The sequence below is a fragment of the Pseudorca crassidens genome, chromosome 4 (genome assembly GCF_039906515.1).
Source record: "Pseudorca crassidens isolate mPseCra1 chromosome 4, mPseCra1.hap1, whole genome shotgun sequence".
Lineage (NCBI taxonomy): Eukaryota > Metazoa > Chordata > Mammalia > Artiodactyla > Delphinidae > Pseudorca > Pseudorca crassidens.
The window spans coordinates 95,579,896-95,606,369 of record NC_090299.1 but is presented as its reverse complement, the minus strand read 5'-3'; positions in this window follow the sequence as shown (position 1 = coordinate 95,606,369).

Genomic DNA, 26,474 nt, shown 5'->3' with positions numbered 1-26,474 from the left:
TTCTTATGCATTTAATATGGGGTGTTGAGTCCACTTCGTTGAGCAATGAGTAGCTCTTGTCTATTACATATTTGGCTTATGGAACGGTATCTGTGCTAATTTCAATCTCTGGTTTTATGCAGCACCCCAACTCACCTTTCCCCTTAAGCAAGCATAAGATGGTTTTCTACATTTGAGACCCTGTTCTGTTTTGTAATTCAGTTCCTGTGTAGCCAAGTTTACATTCCGTGTAGTAGTGATATCTTATGATGTTTCTTTTTCTGTGTGACTTATTTCACTTAGAATCATCGTACCTGAATCCACTCATTATGCTGCTATGGGCCTGATGACATAGATTTCATTGCTGAGTGATATTGCATTGTACGTAAGTACCACAACTTCTTTATCCATTTTTCATTTTCTGTGATTTTGAACTTGTACTGTAAACGAGGTTCTTGTAAACAGAGCCGTCCCAAACTTTGGGGTGGCTGTGTCTTTTTTATTTTAATTTCCCTAAGCTATAGGACCATAAATGGAAGTGCCCTAGGCTCTGTTGCTTTGTTTTTTAGATGTTTCAGGAAACACCATACACTTCTCCAGAGTGGCTGTTGGCAATTTACATGCCGCCCATCAGCATAACAAGGCTCCCAATTCTCCATGGCTTGTCCTGCCTTTCTGGATTTTACACTTTTTTCAGATGGCCCTTTTGACCGGGGGGCAGTGAGACTTCATTGTAGTGCAGATTTCCTTTGCAAGCTTGCTTGGTTGGCCAAAAAGGGCGTATGCGTTTTTTCCTGAATATATTAAGGAAAAAACGCATACGCCCTTTTTGGCCAAGTGCATCATTGTGGACGTTCTGCCTCTTTTCCTATGCTTTACATGCAATTCCAGTCTACCTCCTGAAATCGGTTTCCTGCAATTCTGCCCCGCTTTCAAGTCCTCTTGGCAGCCTTACTTCAATATATTTTTGGACGATAGCTATCATTTATAACTCTGCAGGTATGTGAATGACAGTGCCCCTGAGCTCCTTTCTTCAACTCGCTTTCTTGTGAGCTGGCCGCAACACCGCAGGATTGCTTCAGGCCTTAGTGTGGTTCCGGCATGGCACGCTGAGCCTTTGGTTAATTCCTCTTCCTGGTGGGAAATGAGAGTTAAATTTGCCCGTCCAGACACCTCCAGCTAGTCTCTCATTGGTTCTCCCTATTCCTGTTCATTTTCCGCAGAAATTGCAAACTGGGCCAAACAGGAGGTTAAAGGCACTGACTCTCCAAGTGGGGAGAGTGTTAGTAAAGCGTCTGGAATGTTGCACCCGAGTACCGGGGGACGAAAACTGAGTCACATTTGAACACGTTTCCCGATCACACGGTGGATCATACTCTGGGTTCCACATGCATGTTTTAGCTGAAGGAAGAATCCCTTAAACCTGGAGAGTTGAGACCCATGGAATGGGTACCATGCAATATGACTTGAAAGGGTCTGCATTTGCTCACCGAACCTCACCAATCCTATCACTGCTGCGTTTATGCCGCTGTACACATGGTTGATTCTCTTTTGGAGACATATAAATCCATAGGTTTTAAGATTCTTACTAGTCAGGTATATTCTTAGGCGTTTAATATGGGGTGTTGAGTCCACTTCGTTGAGCAATGAGTAGCTCTTGTCTATTACATATTTGGCTTATGGAACGGTATCTTTTCTAATTTCAATCTCTGGTTTTATGCAGCACCCCAACTCACCTTTCCCCTTAAGCAAGCATAAGATGGTTTTCTACATTTGAGACCCTGTTCTATTTTGTAATTCAGTTCCTGTGTAGCCAAGTTTACATTCCGTGTAGTAGTGATATCTTATGATGTTTCTTTTTCTGTGTGACTTATTTCACTTAGAATCATCGTACCTGAATCCACTCATTATGCTGCTATGGGCCTGATGACATAGATTTCATTGCTGAGTGATATTGCATTGTACGTAAGTACCACAACTTCTTTATCCATTTTTCATTTTCTGTGATTTTGAACTTGTACTGTAAACGAGGTTCTTGTAAACAGAGCCGTCCCAAACTTTGGGGTGGCTGTGTCTTTTTGATTTTAATTTCCCTAAGCTATAGGACCATAAATGGAAGTGCCCTAGGCTCTGTTGCTTTGTTTTTTAGATGTTTCAGGAAACACCATACACTTCTCCAGAGTGGCTGTTGGCAATTTACATCCCGCCCATCAGCATAACAAGGCTCCCAATTCTCCATGGCTTGTCCTGCCTTTCTGGATTTTACACTTTTTTCAGATGGCCCTTTTGACCGGGGGGCAGTGAGACTTCATTGTAGTGCAGATTTCCTTTGCAAGCTTGCTTGGTTGGCCAAAAAGGGCATATGCGTTTTTTCCTGAATGTATTCAGGAAAAAACGCATACGCCCTTTTTGGCCAAGTGCATCATTGTGGACGTTCTGCCTCTTTTCCTATGCTTTACATGCAATTCCAGTCTACCTCCTGAAATCGGTTTCCTGCAATTCTGCCCTGCTTTCAAGTCCTCTTGGCAGCCTTACTTCAATATATTTTTGGACGATAGCTGTCATTTATAACTCTGCAGGTATGTGAATTACAGTGCCCCTGAGCTCCTTTCTTCAACTCGCTCTCCTGTGAGCTGGCCGCAACACCGCAGCATTGCTTCAGGCCCTAGTGTGGTTCCGGCATGGCACGCTGAGCCTTTGGTTAATTCCTCTTCCTGGTGGGAAATCAGAGTTAAATTTGCCCGTCCAGACACCTCCAGCTAGTCTCTCATTGGTTCTCCCTATTCCTGTTCATTTTCCGCAGAAATTGCAAACTGGGCCAAACAGGAGGTTAAAGGCACTGACTCTCCAAGTGGGGAGAGTGTTAGTAAAGCGTCTGGAATGTTGCACCCGAGTACCAGGGGACGAAAACTGACACAATTGAACACGTTTCCCTATCACACGGTGGATCATACTCTGGGTTCCACATGCATGTTTTAGCTGAAGGAAGAATCCCTTAAACCTGGAGAGTTGAGACCCATGGAATGGGTACCATGCAATATGACTTCAAAGGGTCTGCATTTGTCCACCGAACCTCAACAATAATATCACTGCTGCGTTTATGCCGCTGTACACACGCTTGATTCTCTTTCGGAGACATATAAATCCATAGGTTTTAAGATTCTTACTAGTCAGGTATATTCTTAGGCGTTTAATATGGGGTGTAGAGTCCACTTCGTTGAGCAAGGAGTAGCTCTTGTCTATTACATATTTGGCTTATGGAACGGTATCTGTGCTAATTTCAATCTTTGGTTTTATGTAGCACCCCAACTCAACTTTCCGCTTAAGCAAGCATAAGTCGGTATTCTACATTTGAGACCCTGTTCTGTTTTGTAATTCAGTTCCTGTGTAGCCAAGTTTACATTCCATGTGGTAGAGATATCTTATGATGTTTCTTTTTCTGTGTGACTTATTTCACTTAGAATCATCGTACCTGAATCCACTCATTATGCTGCTACGGGCCTGATGACATAGATTTCATTGCTGAGTGATATTGCATTGTACGTAAGTACCACAACTTCTTGATCCATTTTTCGCTTTCTGTGATATTGAACTTGTACCATAAACAAGGTTCTTGTAAACAGAGCTGTCCCAAATATTGGGGTAGTTGTGTCTTTTTGATTTTAATTTCCCTAAGCTATAGGACCATAAGTGGAAGTGCCCTAGGCTCTGTTGCTTTGTTTTTTAGATGTTTCAGGAAACACCATACACTTCTCCAGAGTGGCTGTTGGCAATTTACATCCCGCCCATCAGCATAACAAGGCTCCCATTTCTCCATGGCCTGTCCTGCCTTTCTGGATTTTACACTTTTTTCAGATGGCACTTTTGACCGGGGGGCAGTGAGACTTCATTGTAGTGCAGATTTCCTTTGCAAGCTTGCTTGGTTGGCCAAAAAGGGCGTAGGCTTTTTTTCTTGAGGAAAAATCGCATATGCCCTTTTTGGCCAAGTGCATCATTGTCGACGTTCTGCCTCTTTTCCTATGCTTTACATGCAATTCCAGTCTACCTCCTGAAATCGGTTTCCTGCAATTCTGCCCCGCTTTCAAGTCCTCTTGGCAGCCTTACTTCAATATATTTTTGGATGATAGCTGTCATTTATAACTCTGCATGTCTGTGAATGACAGTGCCCCTGAGCTCCTTTCTTCAACTCGCTTTCTTGTGAGCTGGCCGCAACACCGCAGCATCGCTTCAGGCCCTAGTGTTGTTCCGGCATGGCACGCTGAGCCTTTGGTTAATTCCTCTTCCTGGTGGGAAATGAGAGTTAAATTTGCCCGTCCAGACACCTCCAGCTAGTCTCTCATTGGTTCTCCCTATTCCTGTTCATTTTCCGCAGAAATTGGAAACTGGGCCAAACAGGAGGTTAAAGGCACTGACTCTCCAAGTGGGGAGAGTGTTAGTAAAGCGTCTGGAATGTTGCACCCGAGTACCAGGGGACGAAAACTGACACATTTGAACACGTTTCCCGATCACACGGTGGATCATACTCTGGGTTCCACATGCATGTTTTAGCTGAAGGAAGAATCCCTTAAACCTGGAGAGTTGAGACCCATGGAATGGGTACCATGCAATATGACTTCAAAGGGTCTGCATTTGTCCACCGAACCTCACCAATCCTATCACTGCTGCGTTTATGCCGCTGTACACACGCTTGATTCTCTTTCGGAGACATATAAATCCATAGGTTTTAAGATTCTTACTAGTCAGGTATATTCTTAGGCGTTTATTATGGGGTGTAGAGTCCACTTCGTTGAGCAAGGAGTAGGTCTTGACTATTACATATTTGGCTTATGGAACGGTATCTGTGCTAATTTCAATCTCTGGTTTTATGCAGCACCCCAACTCACCTTTCGCCTTAAGCAAGCATAAGTTGGTTTTCTACATTTGAGACCCTGTTCTGTTTTGTAATTCAGTTCCTGTGTAGCCAAGTTTACATTCCGTGTAGTAGTGATATCTTATGATGTTTCTTTTTCTGTGTGACTTATTTCACTTAGAATCATCGTACCTGAATCCACTCATTATGCTGCTATGGGCCTGATGACATAGATTTCATTGCTGCGTGATATTGCATTGTACGTAATTACCACAAATTCTTTATCCATTTTTCACTTGCTGTGATACTGAACTTGTACCGTAAATGAGGTTCTTGTAAACAGAGCCGTCCCAAACTTTGGGGTGGCTGTGTCTTTTTGATTTTAATTTCCCTAAGCTATAGGACCATAAGTGGAAGTGCCCTAGGCTCTGTTGCTTTGCTTTTTAGATGTTTCAGGAAACACCATACACTTCTCCAGAGTGGCTGTTCGCAATTTACATCCCGCACATCAGCATAACAAGGTTCCCAATTCTCCATGGCCTGTCCTGCCTTTCTGGATTTTACACTTTTTTCAGATGGCCCTTTTGACCGGGGGCAGTGAGACTTCATTGTAGTGCAGATTTCCTTTGCAAGCTTGCTTGGTTGGCCAAAAAGGGCGTATGCGTTTTTTCCTGAATATATTCAGGAAAAAACGCATACGCCCTTTTTGGCCAAGTGCATCATTGTGGACGTTCTGCCTCTTTTCCTATGCTTTACATGCTATTCCACTCTACCTCCTGAAATCGGTTTCCTGCAATTCTGCCCCGCTTTCAAGTCCTCTTGGCAGCCTTACTTCAATATATTTTTGGACGATAGCTGTCATTTATAACTCTGCAGGTATGTGAATGACAGTGCCCCTGAGCTCCTTTCTTCAACTCGCTTTCTTGTGAGCTGGCCGCAACACCGCAGCATTGCTTCAGGCCCTAGTGTGGTTCCGGCATGGCACGCTTAGCCTTTGGTTAATTCCTCTTCCTGGTGGGAAATGAGAGTTAAATTTGCCCGTCCAGACACCTCCAGCTAGTCTCTCATTGGTTCTCCCTATTCCTGTTCATTTTCCGCAGAAATTGCAAACTGGGCCAAACAGGAGGTTAAAGGCACTGACTCTCCAAGTGGGGAGAGTGTTAGTAAAGCGTCTGGAATGTTGCACCCGAGTACCGGGGGATGAAAACTGAGTCACATTTGAACACGTTTCCCAATCACACGGTGGATCATACTCTGGGTTCCACATGCATGTTTTAGCTGAAGGAAGAATCCCTTAAACCTGGAGAGTTGAGACCCCTGCAATGGGTACCATGCAATATGACTTCAAAGGGTCTGCATTTGCTCACCAAACCTCACCAATCCTAACACTGCTGCGTTTATGCCGCTGTACACATGGTTGATTCTCTTTTGGAGACATATAAATCCATAGGTTTTAAGATTCTTACTAGTCAGGTATATTCTTAGGCGTTTAATATGGGGTGTAGAGTCCACTTCGTTGAGCAAGGAGTAGCTCTTGTCTATTACATATTTGGCTTATGGAACGGTATCTGTGCTAATTTCAATCTTTGATTTTATGTAGCACCCCAACTCAACTTTCCTCTTAAGCAAGCATAAGTCGGTTTTCTACATTTGAGACCATGTTCTGTTTTGTAATTCAGTTCCTGTGTAGCCAAGTTTACATTCCATGTGGTAGAGATATCTTATGATGTTTCTTTTTCTGTGTGACTTATTTCACTTAGAATCATCATACCTGAATCCACTCATTATGCTGCTACGGGCCTGATGACATAGATTTCATTGCTGAGTGATATTGCATTGTACGTAAGTACCACAACTTCTTGATCCATTTTTCGCTTTCTGTGATATTGAACTTGTACCGTAAACGAGGTTCTTGTAAACAGAGCTGTCCCAAACATTGGGGTGGTTGTGTCTTTTTGATTTTAATTTCCCTAAGCTATAGGACCATAAGTGGAAGTGCCCTAGGCTCTGTTGCTTTGTTTTTTAGATGTTTCAGGAAACACCATACACTTCTCCAGAGTGGCTGTTGGCAATTTACATCCCGCCCATCAGCATAACAAGGCTCCCAGTTCTCCATGGCCTGTCCTGCCTTTCTGGATTTTACACTTTTTTCAGATGGCCCTTTTGACCGGGGGGCAGTGAGACTTCATTGTAGTGCAGATTTCCTTTGCAAGCTTGCTTGGTTGGCCAAAAAGGGCGTAGGCTTTTTTTCTTGAGGAAAAATCGCATATGCCCTTTTTGGCCAAGTGCATCATTGTGGACGTTCTGCCTCTTTTCCTATGCTTTACATGCAATTCCAGTCTACCTCCTGAAATCGGTTTCCTGCAATTCTGCCCAGCGTTCAAGTCCTCTTGGCAGCCTTACTTCAATATATTTTTGGACGATAGCTGTCATTTATAACTCTGCAGGTATGTGAATGACAGTGCCCCTGAGCTCCTTTCTTCAACTCGCTTTCTTGTGAGCTGGCCGCAACACCGCAGGATTGCTTCAGGCCCTAGTGTGGTTCCGGCATGACATGCTGAGCCTTTGGTTAATTCCTCTTCCTGGTGGGAAATGAGAGTTAACTTTGCCCGTCCAGACACCTCCAGCTAGTCTCTCATTGGTTCTCCCTATTCCTGTTCATTTTCCGCAGAAATTGCAAACTGGGCCAAACAGGAGGTTAAAGGCACTGACTCTCCAAGAGGGGAGAGTGTTAGTAAAGCGTCTGGAATGTTGCACCCGAGTAACAGGGGACGAAAACTGAGACACATTTGAACACGTTTCCCGATCACATGGTGGATCATACTCTGGGTTCCACATGCATGTTTTAGCTGAAGGAAGAATCCCTTAAACCTGGAGAGTTGAGACCCCTGCAATGGGTACCATGCAATATGACTTCAAAGGGTCTGCATTTGCTCACCGAACCTCACCAATCCTATCACTGCTGCATTTATGCCACTGTACACACGCTTGATTCTCTTTCTGAGACATATAAATCCATAGGTTTTAAGATTCTTACTAGTCAGGTATATTCTTAGGCGTTTAATATGGGGTGTAGAGTCCACTTCGTTGAGCAAGGAGTAGCTCTTGTCTATTACATATTTGGCTTATGGAACGGTATCTGTGCTAATTTCAATCTCTGGTTTTATGCAGCACCCCAACTCACCTTTCCCCTTAAGCAAGCATAAGTCGGTTTCCTACATTTGAGACCCTGTTCTGTTTTGTAATTCAGTTCCTGTGTAGCCAAGTTTACATTCCATGTGGTAGAGATATCTTATGATGTTTCTTTTTCTGTGTGACTTATTTCACTTAGAATCATCGTACCTGAATCCACTCATTATGCTGCTATGGGCCTGATGACATAGATTTCATTGCTGAGTGATATTGCATTGTACGTAAGTACCACAACTTCTTTATCCATTTTTCACTTTCTGTGATTTTGAACTTATACTGTAAACGAGGTTCTTGTAAACAGAGCCTTCCCAAACTCTGGGGTGGCTGTGTCTTTTTGATTTTAATTTCCCTAAGCTATAGGACCATAAGTGGAAGTGCCCTAGGCTCTGTTGCTTTGTTTTGTAGATGTTTCAGGAAACACCATACACTTCTCCAGAGTGGCTGTTGGCAATTTACATCCCGCCCATCAGCATAACAAGGCTCCCAGTTCTCCATGGCCTGTCCTGCCTTTCTGGATTTTACACTTTTTTCAGATGGCCCTTTTGACCGGGGGGCAGTGAGACTTCATTGTAGTGCAGATTTCCTTTGCAAGCTTGCTTGGTTGGCCAAAAAGGGCGTATGCGTTTTTTCCTGAATATATTAAGGAAAAAACGCATACGCCCTTTTTGGCCAAGTGCATCATTGTGGACGTTCTGCCTCTTTTCCTATGCTTTACATGCAATTCCAGTCTACCTCCTGAAATCGGTTTCCTGCAATTCTGCCCCGCTTTCAAGTCCTCTTGGCAGCCTTACTTCAATATATTTTTGGACGATAGCTATCATTTATAACTCTGCAGGTATGTGAATGACAGTGCCCCTGAGCTCCTTTCTTCAACTCGCTTTCTTGTGAGCGGGCCGCAACACCGCAGGATTGCTTCAGGCCCTAGTGTGGTTCCGGCATGGCACGCTGAGCCTTTGTTTAATTCCTCTTCCTGGTGGGAAATGAGAGTTAAATTTGCCCGTCCAGACACCTCCAGCTAGTCTCTCATTGGTTCTCCCTATTCCTGTTCATTTTCCGCAGAAATTGCAAACTGGGCCAAACAGGAGGTTAAAGGCACTGACTCTCCAAGTGGGGAGAGTGTTAGTAAAGCGTCTGGAATGTTGCACCCGAGTACCGGGGGATGAAAACTGACACAATTAAACACGTTTCCCGATCACACGGTGGATCATACTCTGGGTTCCACATGCATGTTTTAGCTGAAGGAAGAATCCCTTAAACCTGGAGAGTTGAGACCCATGGAATGGGTATCATGCAATATGACTTCAAAGGGTCTGCATTTGCTCACCGAACCTCACCAATCCTATCACTGCTGCATTTATGACACTGTACACACGCTTGATTCTCTTTCGGAGACATATAAATCCATAGGTTTTAAGATTCTTTCTAGTCAGGTATATTCTTACGCGTTTAATATGGGTTGTAGAGTCCACTTCGTTGAGCAAGGAGTAGCTCTTGTCTATTAAATATTTGGCTTATGGAACGGTATCTGTTTTAATTTCAATCTCTGGTTTTATGCAGCACCCCAACTCACCTTTCGCCTTAAGCAGGCATAAGTTGGTTTTCTACATTTGAGACCCTGTTCTGTTTTGTAATTCAGTTCCTGTGTAGCCAAGTTTACATTCCTTGTAGTAGTGATATCTTATGATGTTTGTTTTTCTGTGTGACTTATTTCACTTAGAATCATCGTACCTGAATCCACTCATTATGCTGCTACGGGCCTGATGACATAGATTTCATTGCTGAGTGATATTGCATTGTACGTAAGTACCACAACTTCTTTATCCATTTTTCGCTTTCTGTGATATTGAACTTGGACCATAAATGAGGTTCTTGTAAACAGAGCTGTCCCTAACTTTGGGGTGGCTGAGTCTTTTTGATTTTAATTTCCCTAAGCTATAGGACCATAAGTGGAAGTGCCCTAGGCTCTGTTGCTTTGTTTTTTAGATGTTTCAGGAAACACCATACACTTCTCCAGAGTGGCTGTTGGCAATTTACATCCCGCCCATGAGCATAACAAGGCTCCCAGTTCTCCATGGCCTGTCCTGCCTTTCTGGATTTTACACTTTTTTCAGATGGCCCTTTTGACCGGGGGGCAGTGAGACTTCATTGTAGTGCAGATTTCCTTTGCAAGCTTGCTTGGTTGGCCAAAAAGGGCATATGCTTTTTTTCCTAAATATATTCAGGAAAAAACGCATACGCCCTTTTTGGCCAAGTGCATCATTGTGGACGTTCTGCCTCTTTTCCTATGCTTTACATGCAATTCCAGTCTACCTCCTGAAATCGGTTTCCTGCAATTCTGCCCCGCTTTCAAGTCCTCTTGGCAGCCTTACTTCAATATACTTTTGGACGATAGCTATCATTTATAACTCTGCAGGTATGTGAATGACAGTGCCCCTGAGCTCCTTTCTTCAACTCGCTTTCTTGTGAGCTGCCCGCAACACCGCAGGATTGCTTCAGGCCCTAGTGTGGTTCCGGCATGGCATGCTGAGCCTTTGTTTAATTCCTCTTCCTGGTGGGAAATGAGAGTTAAATTTGCCCGTCCAGACACCTCCAGCTAGTCTCTCATTGGTTCTCCCTATTCCTGTTCATTTTCCGCAGAAATTGCAAACTGGGCCAAACAGGAGGTTAAAGGCACTGACTCTCCAAGAGGGGAGAGTGTTAGTAAAGCGTCTGGAATGTTGCACCCGAGTACCAGGGGACGAAAACTGAGACACATTTGAACACGTTTCCCGATCACATGGTGGATCATACTCTGGGTTCCACATGCATGTTTTAGCTGAAGGAAGAATCCCTTAAACCTGGAGAGTTGAGACCCCTGCAATGGGTACCATGCAATATGACTTCAAAGGGTCTGCATTTGCTCACCGAACCTCACCAATCCTATCACTGCTGCATTTATGCCACTGTACACACGCTTGATTCTCTTTCTGAGACATATAAATCCATAGGTTTTAAGATTCTTACTAGTCAGGTATATTCTTAGGCGTTTAATATGGGGTGTAGAGTCCACTTTGTTGAGCAAGGAGTAGCTCTTGTCTATTACATATTTGGCTTATGGAACGGTATCTGTGCTAATTTCAATCTCTGGTTTTATGCAGCACCCCAACTCACCTTTCCCCTTAAGCAAGCATAAGTCGGTTTTCTACATTTGAGACCCTGTTCTGTTTTGTAATTCAGTTCCTGTGTAGCCAAGTTTACATTCCATGTGGTAGAGATATCTTATGATGTTTCTTTTTCTATGTGACTTATTTCACTTAGAATCATCGTACCTGAATCCACTCATTATGCTGCTATGGGCCTGATGACATAGATTTCATTGCTGAGTGATATTGCATTGTACGTAAGTACCACAACTTCTTTATCCATTTTTCACTTTCTGTGATTTTGAACTTATACTGTAAACTAGGTTCTTGTAAACAGAGCCTTCCCAAACTTTGGGGTGGCTGTGTCTTTTTGATTTTAATTTCCCTAAGGTATAGGACCATAAGTGGAAGTGCCCTAGGCTCTGTTGCTTTGTTTTGTAGATGTTTCAGGAAACACCATACACTTCTCCAGAGTGGCTGTTGGCAATTTACATCCCACCCATCAGCATAACAAGGCTCCCAGTTCTCCATGGCCTGTCCTGCCTTTCTGGATTTTACACTTTTTTCAGATGGCCCTTTTGACCGGGGGGCAGTGAGACTTCATTGTAGTGCAGATTTCCTTTGCAAGCTTGCTTGGTTGGCCAAAAAGGGCGTATGCGTTTTTTCCTGAATATATTCAGGAAAAAACGCATACGCCCTTTTTGGCCAAGTGCATCATTGTGGACGTTCTGCCTCTTTTCCTATGCTTTACATGCAATTCCAGTCTACCTCCTGAAATCGGTTTCCTGCAATTCTGCCCCGCTTTCAAGTCCTCTTGGCAGCCTTACTTCAATATATTTTTGGACGATAGCTATCATTTATAACTCTGCAGGTATGTGAATGACAGTGCCCCTGAGCTCCTTTCTTCAACTCGCTTTCTTGTGAGCGGGCCGCAACACCGCAGGATTGCTTCAGGCCCTAGTGTGGTTCCGGCATGGCACACTGAGCCTTTGTTTAATTCCTCTTCCTGGTGGGAAATGAGAGTTAAATTTGCCCGTCCAGACACCTCCAGCTAGTCTCTCATTGGTTCTCCCTATTCCTGTTCATTTTCCGCAGAAATTGCAAACTGGGCCAAACAGGAGGTTAAAGGCACTGACTCTCCAAGTGGGGAGAGTGTTAGTAAAGCGTCTGGAATGTTGCACCCGAGTACCAGGGGACGAAAACTGAGACACATTTGAACACGTTTCCCGATCACATGGTGGATCATACTCTGGGTTCCACATGCATGTTTTAGCTGAAGGAAGAATCCCTTAAACCTGGAGAGTTGAGACCCCTGCAATGGGTACCATGCAATATGACTTCAAAGGGTCTGCATTTGCTCACCGAACCTCACCAATCCTATCACTGCTGCATTTATGCCACTGTACACACGCTTGATTCTCTTTCTGAGACATATAAATCCATAGGTTTTAAGATTCTTACTAGTCAGGTATATTCTTAGGCGTTTAATATGGGGTGTAGAGTCCACTTCGTTGAGCAAGGAGTAGCTCTTGTCTATTACATATTTGGCTTATGGAACGGTATCTGTTCTAATTTCAATCTCTGGTTTTATGCAGCACCCCAACTCACCTTTCGCCTTAAGCAAGCATAAGTTGGTTTTCTACATTTGAGACCCTGTTCTGTTTTGTAATTCAGTTCCTGTGTAGCCAAGTTTACATTCCATGTGGTAGAGATATCTTATGATGTTTCTTTCTCTGTGTGACTTATTTCACTTACAATCATCGTACCTGAATCCACTCATTATGCTGCTACGGGCCTGATGACATAGATTTCATTGCTGAGTGATATTGCATTGTACGTAAGTACCACAACTTCTTTATCCATTTTGCGCTTTCTGTGATATTGAACTTGTACCGTAAAGGAGGTTCTTGTAAACAGAGCTGTCCCAAAGATTGGGGTGGTTGTGTCTTTTTGATTTTAATTTCCCTAAGCTATAGGACCATAAGTGGAAGTGCCCTAGGCTCTGTTGCTTTGTTTTTTAGATGTTTCAGGAAACACCATACACTTCTCCAGAGTGACTGTTGGCAATTTACATCCCGCCCATCAGCATAACAAGGCTCCCAGTTCTCCATGGCCTGTCCTGCCTTTCTGGATTTTACACTTTTTTCAGATGGCCCTTTTGACCGGGGGGCAGTGAGACTTCATTGTAGTGCAGATTTCCTTTGCAAGCTTGCTTGGTTGGCCAAAAAGGGCGTATGCGTTTTTTCCTGAATATATTCAGGAAAAAACGCATACGCCCTTTTTGGCCAAGTGCATCATTGTGGACGTTCTGCCTCTTTTCCTTTGCTTTACATGCAATTCCAGTCTACCTCCTGAAATCGGTTTCCTGCAATTCTGCCCAGCGTTCAAGTCCTCTTGGCAGCCTTACTTCAATATATTTTTGGACGATAGCTGTCATTTATAACTCTGCAGGTTTGTGAATGACAGTGCCCCTGAGCTCCTTTCTTCAACTCGCTTTCTTGTGAGCTGGCCGCAACACCGCAGCATTGCTTCAGGCCCTAGTGTGGTTCCGGCATGACATGCTGAGCCTTTGGTTAATTCCTCTTCCTGGTGGGAAATGAGAGTTAACTTTGCCCGTCCAGACACCTCCAGCTAGTCTCTCATTGGTTCTCCCTATTCCTGTTCATTTTCCGCAGAAATTGCAAACTGGGCCAAACAAGAGGTTAAAGGCACTGACTCTCCAAGTGGGGAGAGTGTTAGTAAAGCGTCTGGAATGTTGCACCCGAGTACCGGGGGATGAAAACTGACACAATTGAACACGTTTCCCGATCACACGGTGGATCATACTCTGGGTTCCACATGCATGTTTTAGCTGAAGGAAGAATCCCTTAAACCTGGAGAGTTGAGACCCATGGAATGGGTACCATGCAATATGACTTGAAAGGGTCTGCATTTGCTCACCGAACCTCACCAATCCTATCACTGCTGCGTTTATGATACTGTACACACGCTTGATTCTCTTTCGGAGACATATAAATCCATAGGTTTTAAGATTCTTTCTAGTCAGGTATATTCTTACGCGTTTAATATGGGGTGTAGAGTCCACTTCGTTGAGCAAGGAGTAGCTCTTGTCTATTAAATATTTGGCTTATGGAATGGTATCTGTTTTAATTTCAATCTCTGGTTTTATGGAGCACCACAACTCACCTTTCGCCTTAAGCAAGCATAAGTTGGTTTTCTACATTTGAGACCCTGTTCTGTTTTGTAATTCAGTTCCTGTGTAGCCAAGTTTACATTCCTTGTAGTAGTGATATCTTATGATGTTTGTTTTTCTGTGTGACTTATTTCACTTAGAATCATCGTACCTGAATCCACTCATTATGCTGCTACGGGCCTGATGACATAGATTTCATTGCTGAGTGATATTGCATTGTACGTAAGTACCACAACATCTTTATCCATTTTTCGCTTTCTGTGATATTGAACTTGGACCATAAATGAGGTTCTTGTAAACAGAGCTGTCCCTAACTTTGGGGTGGCTGTGTCTTTTTGATTTTAATTTCCCTAAGCTATAGGACCATAAGTGGAAGTGCCCTAGGCTCTGTTGCTTTGTTTTGTAGATGTTTCAGGAAACACCATACACTTCTCCAGAGTGGCTGTTGGCAATTTACATCCCGCCCATCAGCATAACAAGGCTCCCAGTTCTCCATGGCCTGTCCTGCCTTTCTGGATTTTACACTTTTTTCAGATAGCCCTTTTGACCGGGGGGCAGTGAGACTTCATTGTAGTGCAGATTTCCTTTGCAAGCTTGCTTGGTTGGCCAAAAAGGGCGTATGCGTTTTTTCCTGAATATATTAAGGAAAAAACGCATACACCCTTTTTGGCCAAGTGCATCATTGTGGACGTTCTGCCTCTTTTCCTATGCTTTACATGCAAATCCAGTCTACCTCCTGAAATCGGTTTCCTGCAATTCTGCCCCGCTTTCAAGTCCTCTTGGCAGCCTTACTTCAATATATTTTTGGACGATAGCTATCATTTATAACTCTGCAGGTATGTGAATGACAGTGCCCCTGAGCTCCTTTCTTCAACTCGCTTTCTTGTGAGCGGGCCGCAACACCGCAGCATTGCTTCAGGCCCTAGTGTGGTTCCGGCATGGCACGCTGAGCCTTTGTTTAATTCCTCTTCCTGGTGGGAAATGAGAGTTAAATTTGCCCGTCCAGACACCTCCAGCTAGTCTCTCATTGGTTCTCCCTATTCCTGTTCATTTTCCGCAGAAATTGCAAACTGGGCCAAACAGGAGGTTAAAGGCACTGACTCTCCAAGTGGGGAGAGTGTTAGTAAAGCGTCTGGAATGTTGCACCCGAGTACCAGGGGACGAAAACTGAGACACATTTGAACACGTTTCCCGATCACATGGTGGATCATACTCTGGGTTCCACATGCATGTTTTAGCTGAAGGAAGAATCCCTTAAACCTGGAGAGTTGAGACCCCTGCAATGGGTACCATGTAATATGACTTCAAAGGGTCTGCATTTGCTCACCGAACCTCACCAATCCTATCAGTGCTGCATTTATGCCACTGTACACACGCTTGATTCTCTTTCTGAGACATATAAATCCATAGGTTTTAAGATTCTTACTAGTCAGGTATATTCTTAGGCGTTTAATATGGGGTGTAGAGTCCACTTCGTTGAGCAAGGAGTAGCTCTTGTCTATTACATATTTGGCTTATGGAACGGTATCTGTGCTAATTTCAATCTCTGGTTTTATGCAGCACCCCAACTCACCTTTCCCCTTAAGCAAGCATAAGTCGGTTTTCTACATTTGAGACCCTGTTCTGTTTTGTAATTCAGTTCCTGTGTAGCCAACTTTACATTCCATGTGGTAGAGATATCTTATGATGTTTCTTTTTCTGTGTGACTTATTTCACTTAGAATCATCGTACCTGAATCCACTCATTATGCTGCTATGGGCCTGATGACATAGATTTCATTGCTGAGTGATATTGCATTGTACATAAGTACCACAACTTCTTTATCCATTTTTCACTTTCTGTGATTTTGAACTTATACTGTAAACGAGGTTCTTGTAAACAGAGCCGTCCCAAACTTTGGGGTGGCTGTGTCTTTTTGATTTTAATTTCCCTAAGCTATAGGACCATAAGTGGAAGTGCCCTAGGCTCTGTTGCTTTGTTTTGTAGATGTTTCAGGAAACACCATACACTTCTCCAGAGTGGCTGTTGGCAATTTACATCCCGCCCATCAGCATAACAAGGCTCCCAGTTCTCCATGGCCTGTCCTGCCTTTCTGGATTTTACACTTTTTTCAGATGGCCCTTTTGACCGGGGGGCAGTGAGACTTCATTGTAGTGCAGATTTCCTTTGCAAGCTTGCTTGGTTGGTCAAAAAGGGCGTATGAGTTTTTTCCTGAATATATTAAGGAAAAAACGCATACGCCCTTTTTGGCCAAGTGCATCATTGTGGACGTTCTGCCTCTTTTCCTATGCTTTACATGCAATTCCAGTCTACCTCCTGAAATCGGTTTCCTGCAATTCTGCCCCGCTTTCAAGTCCTCTTGGCAGCCTTACTTCAATATATTTTTGGACGATAGCTATCATTTATAACTCTGCAGGTATATGAATGACAGTGCCCCTGAGCTCCTTTCTTCAACTCGCTTTCTTGTGAGCTGGCCGCAACACCGCAGGATTGCTTCAGGCCCTAGTGTGGTTCCGGCATGGCATGCTGAGCCTTTGTTTAATTCCTCTTCCTGGTGGGAAATGAGAGTTAAATTTGCCCGTCCAGACACCTCCAGCTAGTCTCTCATTGGTTCTCCCTATTCCTGTTCATTTTCCGCAGAAACTGCAAACTGGGCCAAACAGGAGGTTAAAGGCACTGACTCTCCAAGAGGGGAGAGTGTTAGTAAAGCGTCTGGAATGTTGCACCTGAGTACCAGGGGACGAAAACTGAGACACATTTGAACACGTTTCCCGATCACATGGTGGATCATACTCTGGGTTCCACATGCATGTTTTAGCTGAAGGAAGAATCCCTTAAACCTGGAGAGTTGAGACCCCTGCAATGGGTACCATGCAATATGACTTCAAAGGGTCTGCATTTGCTCACCGAACCTCACCAATCCTATCACTGCTGCATTTATGCCACTGTACACACGCTTGATTCTCTTTCGGAGACATATAAATCCATAGGTTTTAAGATTCTTACTAGTCAGGTATATTCTTAGGCGTTTAATATGGGGTGTAGAGTCCACTTCGTTGAGCAAGGAGTAGCTCTTGTCTATTACATATTTGGCTTATGGAACGGTATCTGTGCTAATTTCAATCTCTGGTTTTATGCAGCACCCCAACTCACCTTTCCCCTTAAGCAAGCATAAGTCGGTTTTCTACATTTGAGACCCTGTTCTGTTTTGTAATTCAGTTCCTGTGTAGCCAAGTTTACATTCCATGTGGTAGAGATATCTTATGATGTTTCTTTTTCTGTGTGACTTATTTCACTTAGAATCATCGTACCTGAATCCACTCATTATGCTGCTATGGGCCTGATGACATAGATTTCATTGCTGAGTGATATTGCATTGTACGTAATTACCACAACTTCTTTATCCATTTTTCACTTGCTGTGATACTGAACTTGTACCGTAAACGAGGTTCTTGTAAACAGAGGCGTCCCAAACTTTGGGGTGGCTGTGTCTTTTTGATTTTAATTTCCCTAAGCTATAGGACCATAAGTGGAAGTGCCCTAGGCTCTGTTGCTTTGCTTTTTAGATGTTTCAGGAAACACCATACACTTCTCCAGAGTGGCTGTTCGCAATTTACATCCCGCACATCAGCATAACAAGGTTCCCAATTCTCCATGGCCTGTCCTGCCTTTCTGGATTTTACACTTTTTTCAGATGGCCCTTTTGACCGGGGGCAGTGAGACTTCATTGTAGTGCAGATTTCCTTTGCAAGCTTGCTTGGTTGGCCAAAAAGGGCGTATGCGTTTTTTCCTGAATATATTCAGGAAAAAACGCATACGCCCTTTTTGGCCAAGTGCATCATTGTGGACGTTCTGCCTCTTTTCCTATGCTTTACATGCTATTCCAGTCTACCTCCTGAAATCGGTTTCCTGCAATTCTGCCCCGCTTTCAAGTCCTCTTGGCAGCCTTACTTCAATATATTTTTGGACGATAGCTGTCATTTATAACTCTGCAGGTATGTGAATGACAGTGCCCCTGAGCTCCTTTCTTCAACTCGCTTTCTTGTGAGCTGGCCGCAACACCGCAGCATTGCTTCAGGCCCTAGTGTGGTTCTGGCATGGCACACTGAGCCTTTGGTTAATTCCTCTTCCTGGTGGGAAATGAGAGTTAAATTTGCCCGTCCAGACACCTCCAGCTAGTCGCTCATTGGTTCTCCCTATTCCTGTTCATTTTCCGCAGAAATTGCAAACTGGGCCAAACAGGAGGTTAAAGGCACTGACTCTCCAAGTGGGGAGAGTGTTAGTAAAGCGTCTGGAATGTTGCACCCGAGTACCGGGGGACGAAAACTGAGTCACATTTGAACACGTTTCCCGATCACACAGTGGATCATACTCTGGGTTCCACATGCATGTTTTAGCTGAAGGAAGAATCCCTTAAACCTGGAGAGTTGAGACCCATGGAATGGGTACCATGCAATATGACTTGAAAGGGTCTGCATTTGCTCACCGAACCTCACCAATCCTATCACTGCTGCATTTATGCCACTGTACACACGCTTGATTCTCTTTCTGAGACATATAAATCCATAGGTTTTAAGATTCTTACTAGTCAGGTATATTCTTAGGCGTTTAATATGGGGTGTAGAGTCCACTTCGTTGAGCAAGGAGTAGCTCTTGTCTATTACATATTTGGCTTATGGAACGGTATCTGTTCTAATTTCAATCTCTGGTTTTATGCAGCACCCCAACTCACCTTTCCCCTTAAGCAAGCATAAGTTGGTTTTCTACATTTGAGACCCTGTTCTGTTTTGTAATTCAGTTCCTGTGTAGCCAAGTTTACATTCCATGTGGTAGAGATATCTTATGATTTTTCTTTTTCTGTGTGACTTATTTCACTTAGATTCATCGTACCTGAATCCACTCATTATGCTGCTATGGGCCTAATGACATAGATTTCATTGCTGAGTGATATTCCATTGTACGTAAGTACCACAACTTCTTTATCCATTTTTCATTTTCTGTGATTTTGAACTTGTACTGTAAACGAGGTTCTTGTAAACAGAGCCTTCCCAAACTTTGGGGTGGCTGTGTCTTTTTGATTTTAATTTCCCTAAGCTATAGGACCATAAGTGGAAGTGCCCTAGGCTCTGTTGCTTTGTTTTGTAGATGTTTCAGGAAACACCATACACTTCTCCAGAGTGGCTGTTGGCAATTTACATCCCGCCCATCAGCATAACAAGGCTCCCAGTTCTCCATGGGCTGTCCTGCCTTTCTGGATTTTACACTTTTTTCAGATGGCCCTTTTGACCGGGGGGCAGTGAGACTTCATTGTAGTGCAGATTTCCTTTGCAAGCTTGCTTGGTTGGCCAAAAAGGGCGTATGCGTTTTTTCCTGAATATATTCAGGAAAAAACGCATACGCCCTTTTTGGCCAAGTGCATCATTGTGGACGTTCTGCCTGTTTTCCTTTGCTTTACATGCAATTCCAGTCTACCTCCTGAAATCGGTTTCCTGCAATTCTGCCCAGCGTTCAAGTCCTCTTGGCAGCCTTACTTCAATATATTTTTGGACGATAGCTGTCATTTATAACTCTGCAGGTTTGTGAATGACAGTGCCCCTGAGCTCCTTTCTTCAACTCGCTTTCTTGTGAGCTGGCCGCAACACCGCAGCATTGCTTCAGGCCCTAGTGTGGTTCCGGCATGACATGATGAGCCTTTGGTTAATTCCTCTTCCTGGTGGGAAATGAGAGTTAACTTTGCCCGTCCAGACACCTCCAGCTAGTCTCTCATTGGTTCTCCCTATTCCTGTTCATTTTCCGCAGAAATTGCAAACTGGGCCAAACAGGAGGTTAAAGGCACTGACTCTCCAAGTGGGGAGAGTGTTAGTAAAGCGTCTGGAATGTTGCACCCGAGTACCGGGGGATGAAAACTGACACAATTAAACACTTTTCCTGATCACACGGTGGATCATACTCTGGGTTCCACATGCATGTTTTAGCTGAAGGAAGAATCCCTTAAACCTGGAGAGTTGAGACCCCTGCAATGGGTACCATGCAATATGACTTCAAAGGGTCTGCATTTGCTCACCGAACCTCACCAATCCTATCACTGCTGCGTTTATGACACTGTACACACGCTTGATTCTCTTTCGGAGACATATAAATCCATAGGTTTTAAGATTCTTTCTAGTCAGGTATATTCTTAGGCGTTTAATATGGGGTGTAGAGTCCACTTCGTTGAGCAAGGAGTAGCTCTTGTCTATTACATATTTGGCTTATGGAATGCTATCTGTGCTAATTTCAATCTTTGGTTTTACGTAGCACCCCAACTCAACTTTCCTCTTAAGCAAGCATAAGTCGGTATTCTACATTTGAGACCCTGTTCTGTTTTGTAATTCAGTTCCTGTGTAGCCAAGTTTACATTCCATGTGGTAGAGATATCTTATGATGTTTCTTTTTCTGTGTGACTTATTTCACTTAGAATCATCGTACCTGAATCCACTCATTATGCTGTTACGGGCCTGATGACATAGATTTCATTGCTGAGTGATATTGCATTGTACGTAAGTACCACAACTTCTTGATCCATTTTTCGCTTTCTGTGATATTGAACTTGTACCGTAAACGAGGTTCTTGTAAACAGAGCTGTCCCAAACATTGGGGTGGTTGTGTCTTTTTGATTTTAATTTCCCTAAGCTATAGGACCATAAGTGGAAGTGCCCTAGGCTCTGTTGCTTTGTTTTTTAGATGTTTCAGGAAACACCATACACTTCTCCAGAGTGGCTGTTGGCAATTTACATCCCGCCCATCAGCATAACAAGGCTCCCAGTTCTCCATGGCCTGTCCTGCCTTTCTGGATTTTACACTTTTTTCAGATGGCACTTTTGACCGGGGGCAGTGAGACTTCATAGTAGTGCAGATTTCCTTTGCAAGCTTGCTTGGTTGGCCAAAAAGGGCGTAGGCTTTTTTTCTTGAGGAAAAATCGCATATGCCCTTTTTGGCCAAGTGCATCATTGTGGACGTTCTGCCTCTTTTCCTATGCTTTACATGCAATTCCAGTCTACCTCCTGAAATCCGTTTCCTGCAATTCTGCCCCGCATTCAAGTCCTCTTGGCAGCCTTACTTCAATATATTTTTGGACGATAGCTGTCATTTATAACTCTGCAGGTATGTGAATGACAGTGCCCCTGAGCTCCTTTCTTCAACTCGCTTTCTTGTAAGCTGGCCGCAACACCGCAGCATTGCTTCAGGCCCTAGTGTGGTTCCGGCATGGCACGCTGAGCCTTTGGTTAATTCCTCTTCCTGGTGGGAAATGAGAGTTAAATTTGCCCGTCCAGACACCTCCAGCTAGTCTCTCATTGGTTCTCCCTATTCCTGTTCATTTTCCGCAGAAATTGCAAACTGGGCCAAACAGGAGGTTAAAGGCACTGACTCTCCAAGTGGGGAGAGTGTTAGTAAAGCGTCTGGAATGTTGCACCCGAGTACCGGGGGAAGAAAACTGAGTCACATTTGAACACGTTTCCCGATCACACGGTGGATCATACTCTGGGTTCCACATGCATGTTTTAGCTGAAGGAAGAATCCCTTAAACCTGGAGAGTTGAGACCCATGGAATGGGTACCATGCAATATGACTTGAAAGGGTCTGCATTTGCTCACCGAACCTCACCAATCCTAACACTGCTGCGTTTATACCGCTGTACACATGGTTGATTCTCTTTCTGAGACATATAAATCCATAGGTTTTAAGATTCTTACTAGTCAGGTATATTCTTATGCATTTAATATGGGGTGTTGAGTCCACTTCGTTGAGCAATGAGTAGCTCTTGTCTATTACATATTTGGCTTATGGAACGGTATCTGTGCTAATTTCAATCTCTGGTTTTATGCAGCACCCCAACTCACCTTTCCCCTTAAGCAAGCATAAGATGGTTTTCTACATTTGAGACCCTGTTCTGTTTTGTAATTCAGTTCCTGTGTAGCCAAGTTTACATTCCGTGTAGTAGTGATATCTTATGATGTTTCTTTTTCTGTGTGACTTATTTCACTTAGAATCATCGTACCTGAATCCACTCATTATGCTGCTATGGGCCTGATGACATAGATTTCATTGCTGAGTGATATTGCATTGTACGTAAGTACCACAACTTCTTTATCCATTTTTCATTTTCTGTGATTTTGAACTTGTACTGTAAACGAGGTTCTTGTAAACAGAGCCGTCCCAAACTTTGGGGTGGCTGTGTCTTTTTGATTTTAATTTCCCTAAGCTATAGGACCATAAATGGAAGTGCCCTAGGCTCTGTTGCTTTGTTTTTTAGATGTTTCAGGAAACACCATACACTTCTCCAGAGTGGCTGTTGGCAATTTACATGCCGCCCATCAGCATAACAAGGCTCCCAATTCTCCATGGCTTGTCCTGCCTTTCTGGATTTTACACTTTTTTCAGATGGCCCTTTTGACCGGGGGGCAGTGAGACTTCATTGTAGTGCAGATTTCCTTTGCAAGCTTGCTTGGTTGGCCAAAAAGGGCGTATGCGTTTTTTCCTGAATATATTAAGGAAAAAACGCATACGCCCTTTTTGGCCAAGTGCATCATTGTGGACGTTCTGCCTCTTTTCCTATGCTTTACATGCAATTCCAGTCTACCTCCTGAAATCGGTTTCCTGCAATTCTGCCCCGCTTTCAAGTCCTCTTGGCAGCCTTACTTCAATATATTTTTGGACGATAGCTATCATTTATAACTCTGCAGGTATGTGAATGACAGTGCCCCTGAGCTCCTTTCTTCAACTCGCTTTCTTGTGAGCTGGCCGCAACACCGCAGGATTGCTTCAGGCCTTAGTGTGGTTCCGGCATGGCACGCTGAGCCTTTGGTTAATTCCTCTTCCTGGTGGGAAATGAGAGTTAAATTTGCCCGTCCAGACACCTCCAGCTAGTCTCTCATTGGTTCTCCCTATTCCTGTTCATTTTCCGCAGAAATTGCAAACTGGGCCAAACAGGAGGTTAAAGGCACTGACTCTCCAAGTGGGGAGAGTGTTAGTAAAGCGTCTGGAATGTTGCACCCGAGTACCGGGGGACGAAAACTGAGTCACATTTGAACACGTTTCCCGATCACACGGTGGATCATACTCTGGGTTCCACATGCATGTTTTAGCTGAAGGAAGAATCCCTTAAACCTGGAGAGTTGAGACCCATGGAATGGGTACCATGCAATATGACTTGAAAGGGTCTGCATTTGCTCACCGAACCTCACCAATCCTATCACTGCTGCGTTTATGCCGCTGTACACATGGTTGATTCTCTTTTGGAGACATATAAATCCATAGGTTTTAAGATTCTTACTAGTCAGGTATATTCTTAGGCGTTTAATATGGGGTGTTGAGTCCACTTCGTTGAGCAATGAGTAGCTCTTGTCTATTACATATTTGGCTTATGGAACGGTATCTTTTCTAATTTCAATCTCTGGTTTTATGCAGCACCCCAACTCACCTTTCCCCTTAAGCAAGCATAAGATGGTTTTCTACATTTGACACCCTGTTCTATTTTGTAATTCAGTTCCTGTGTAGCCAAGTTTACATTCCGTGTAGTAGTGATATCTTATGATGTTTCTTTTTCTGTGTGACTTATTTCACTTAGAATCATCGTACCTGAATCCACTCATTATGCTGCTATGGGCCTGATGACATAGATTTCATTGCTGAGTGATATTGCATTGTACGTAAGTACCACAACTTCTTTATCCATTTTTCATTTTCTGTGATTTTGAACTTGTACTGTAAACGAGGTTCTTGTAAACAGAGCCGTCCCAAACTTTGGGGTGGCTGTGTCTTTTTGATTTTAATTTCCCTAAGCTATAGGACCATAAATGGAAGTGCCCTAGGCTCTGTTGCTTTGTTTTTTAGATGTTTCAGGAAACACCATACACTTCTCCAGAGTGGCTGTTGGCAATTTACATCCCGCCCATCAGCATAACAAGGCTCCCAATTCTCCATGGCTTGTCCTGCCTTTCTGGATTTTACACTTTTTTCAGATGGCCCTTTTGACCGGGGGGCAGTGAGACTTCATTGTAGTGCAGATTTCCTTTGCAAGCTTGCTTGGTTGGCCAAAAAGGGCATATGCGTTTTTTCCTGAATGTATTCAGGAAAAAACGCATACGCCCTTTTTGGCCAAGTGCATCATTGTGGACGTTCTGCCTCTTTTCCTATGCTTTACATGCAATTCCAGTCTACCTCCTGAAATCGGTTTCCTGCAATTCTGCCCTGCTTTCAAGTCCTCTTGGCAGCCTTACTTCAATATATTTTTGGACGATAGCTGTCATTTATAACTCTGCAGGTATGTGAATTACAGTGCCCCTGAGCTCCTTTCTTCAACTCGCTTTCCTGTGAGCTGGCCGCAACACCGCAGCATTGCTTCAGGCCCTAGTGTGGTTCCGGCATGGCACGCTGAGCCTTTGGTTAATTCCTCTTCCTGGTGGGAAATCAGAGTTAAATTTGCCCGTCCAGACACCTCCAGCTAGTCTCTCATTGGTTCTCCCTATTCCTGTTCATTTTCCGCAGAAATTGCAAACTGGGCCAAACAGGAGGTTAAAGGCACTGACTCTCCAAGTGGGGAGAGTGTTAGTAAAGCGTCTGGAATGTTGCACCCGAGTACCAGGGGACGAAAACTGACACAATTGAACACGTTTCCCTATCACACGGTGGATCATACTCTGGGTTCCACATGCATGTTTTAGCTGAAGGAAGAATCCCTTAAACCTGGAGAGTTGAGACCCATGGAATGGGTACCATGCAATATGACTTCAAAGGGTCTGCATTTGTCCACCGAACCTCAACAATAATATCACTGCTGCGTTTATGCCGCTGTACACACGCTTGATTCTCTTTCGGAGACATATAAATCCATAGGTTTTAAGATTCTTACTAGTCAGGTATATTCTTAGGCGTTTAATATGGGGTGTAGAGTCCACTTCGTTGAGCAAGGAGTAGCTCTTGTCTATTACATATTTGGCTTATGGAACGGTATCTGTGCTAATTTCAATCTTTGGTTTTATGTAGCACCCCAACTCAACTTTCCGCTTAAGCAAGCATAAGTCGGTATTCTACATTTGAGACCCTGTTCTGTTTTGTAATTCAGTTCCTGTGTAGCCAAGTTTACATTCCATGTGGTAGAGATATCTTATGATGTTTCTTTTTCTGTGTGACTTATTTCACTTAGAATCATCGTACCTGAATCCACTCATTATGCTGCTACGGGCCTGATGACATAGATTTCATTGCTGAGTGATATTGCATTGTACGTAAGTACCACAACTTCTTGATCCATTTTTCGCTTTCTGTGATATTGATCTTGTACCATAAACAAGGTTCTTGTAAACAGAGCTGTCCCAAATATTGGGGTAGTTGTGTCTTTTTGATTTTAATTTCCCTAAGCTATAGGACCATAAGTGGAAGTGCCCTAGGCTCTGTTGCTTTGTTTTTTAGATGTTTCAGGAAACACCATACACTTCTCCAGAGTGGCTGTTGGCAATTTACATCCCGCCCATCAGCATAACAAGGCTCCCATTTCTCCATGGCCTGTCCTGCCTTTCTGGATTTTACACTTTTTTCAGATGGCACTTTTGACCGGGGGGCAGTGAGACTTCATTGTAGTGCAGATTTCCTTTGCAAGCTTGCTTGGTTGGCCAAAAAGGGCGTAGGCTTTTTTTCTTGAGGAAAAATCGCATATGCCCTTTTTGGCCAAGTGCATCATTGTCGACGTTCTGCCTCTTTTCCTATGCTTTACATGCAATTCCAGTCTACCTCCTGAAATCGGTTTCCTGCAATTCTGCCCCGCTTTCAAGTCCTCTTGGCAGCCTTACTTCAATATATTTTTGGATGATAGCTGTCATTTATAACTCTGCATGTCTGTGAATGACAGTGCCCCTGAGCTCCTTTCTTCAACTCGCTTTCTTGTGAGCTGGCCGCAACACCGCAGCATCGCTTCAGGCCCTAGTGTTGTTCCGGCATGGCACGCTGAGCCTTTGGTTAATTCCTCTTCCTGGTGGGAAATGAGAGTTAAATTTGCCCGTCCAGACACCTCCAGCTAGTCTCTCATTGGTTCTCCCTATTCCTGTTCATTTTCCGCAGAAATTGGAAACTGGGCCAAACAGGAGGTTAAAGGCACTGACTC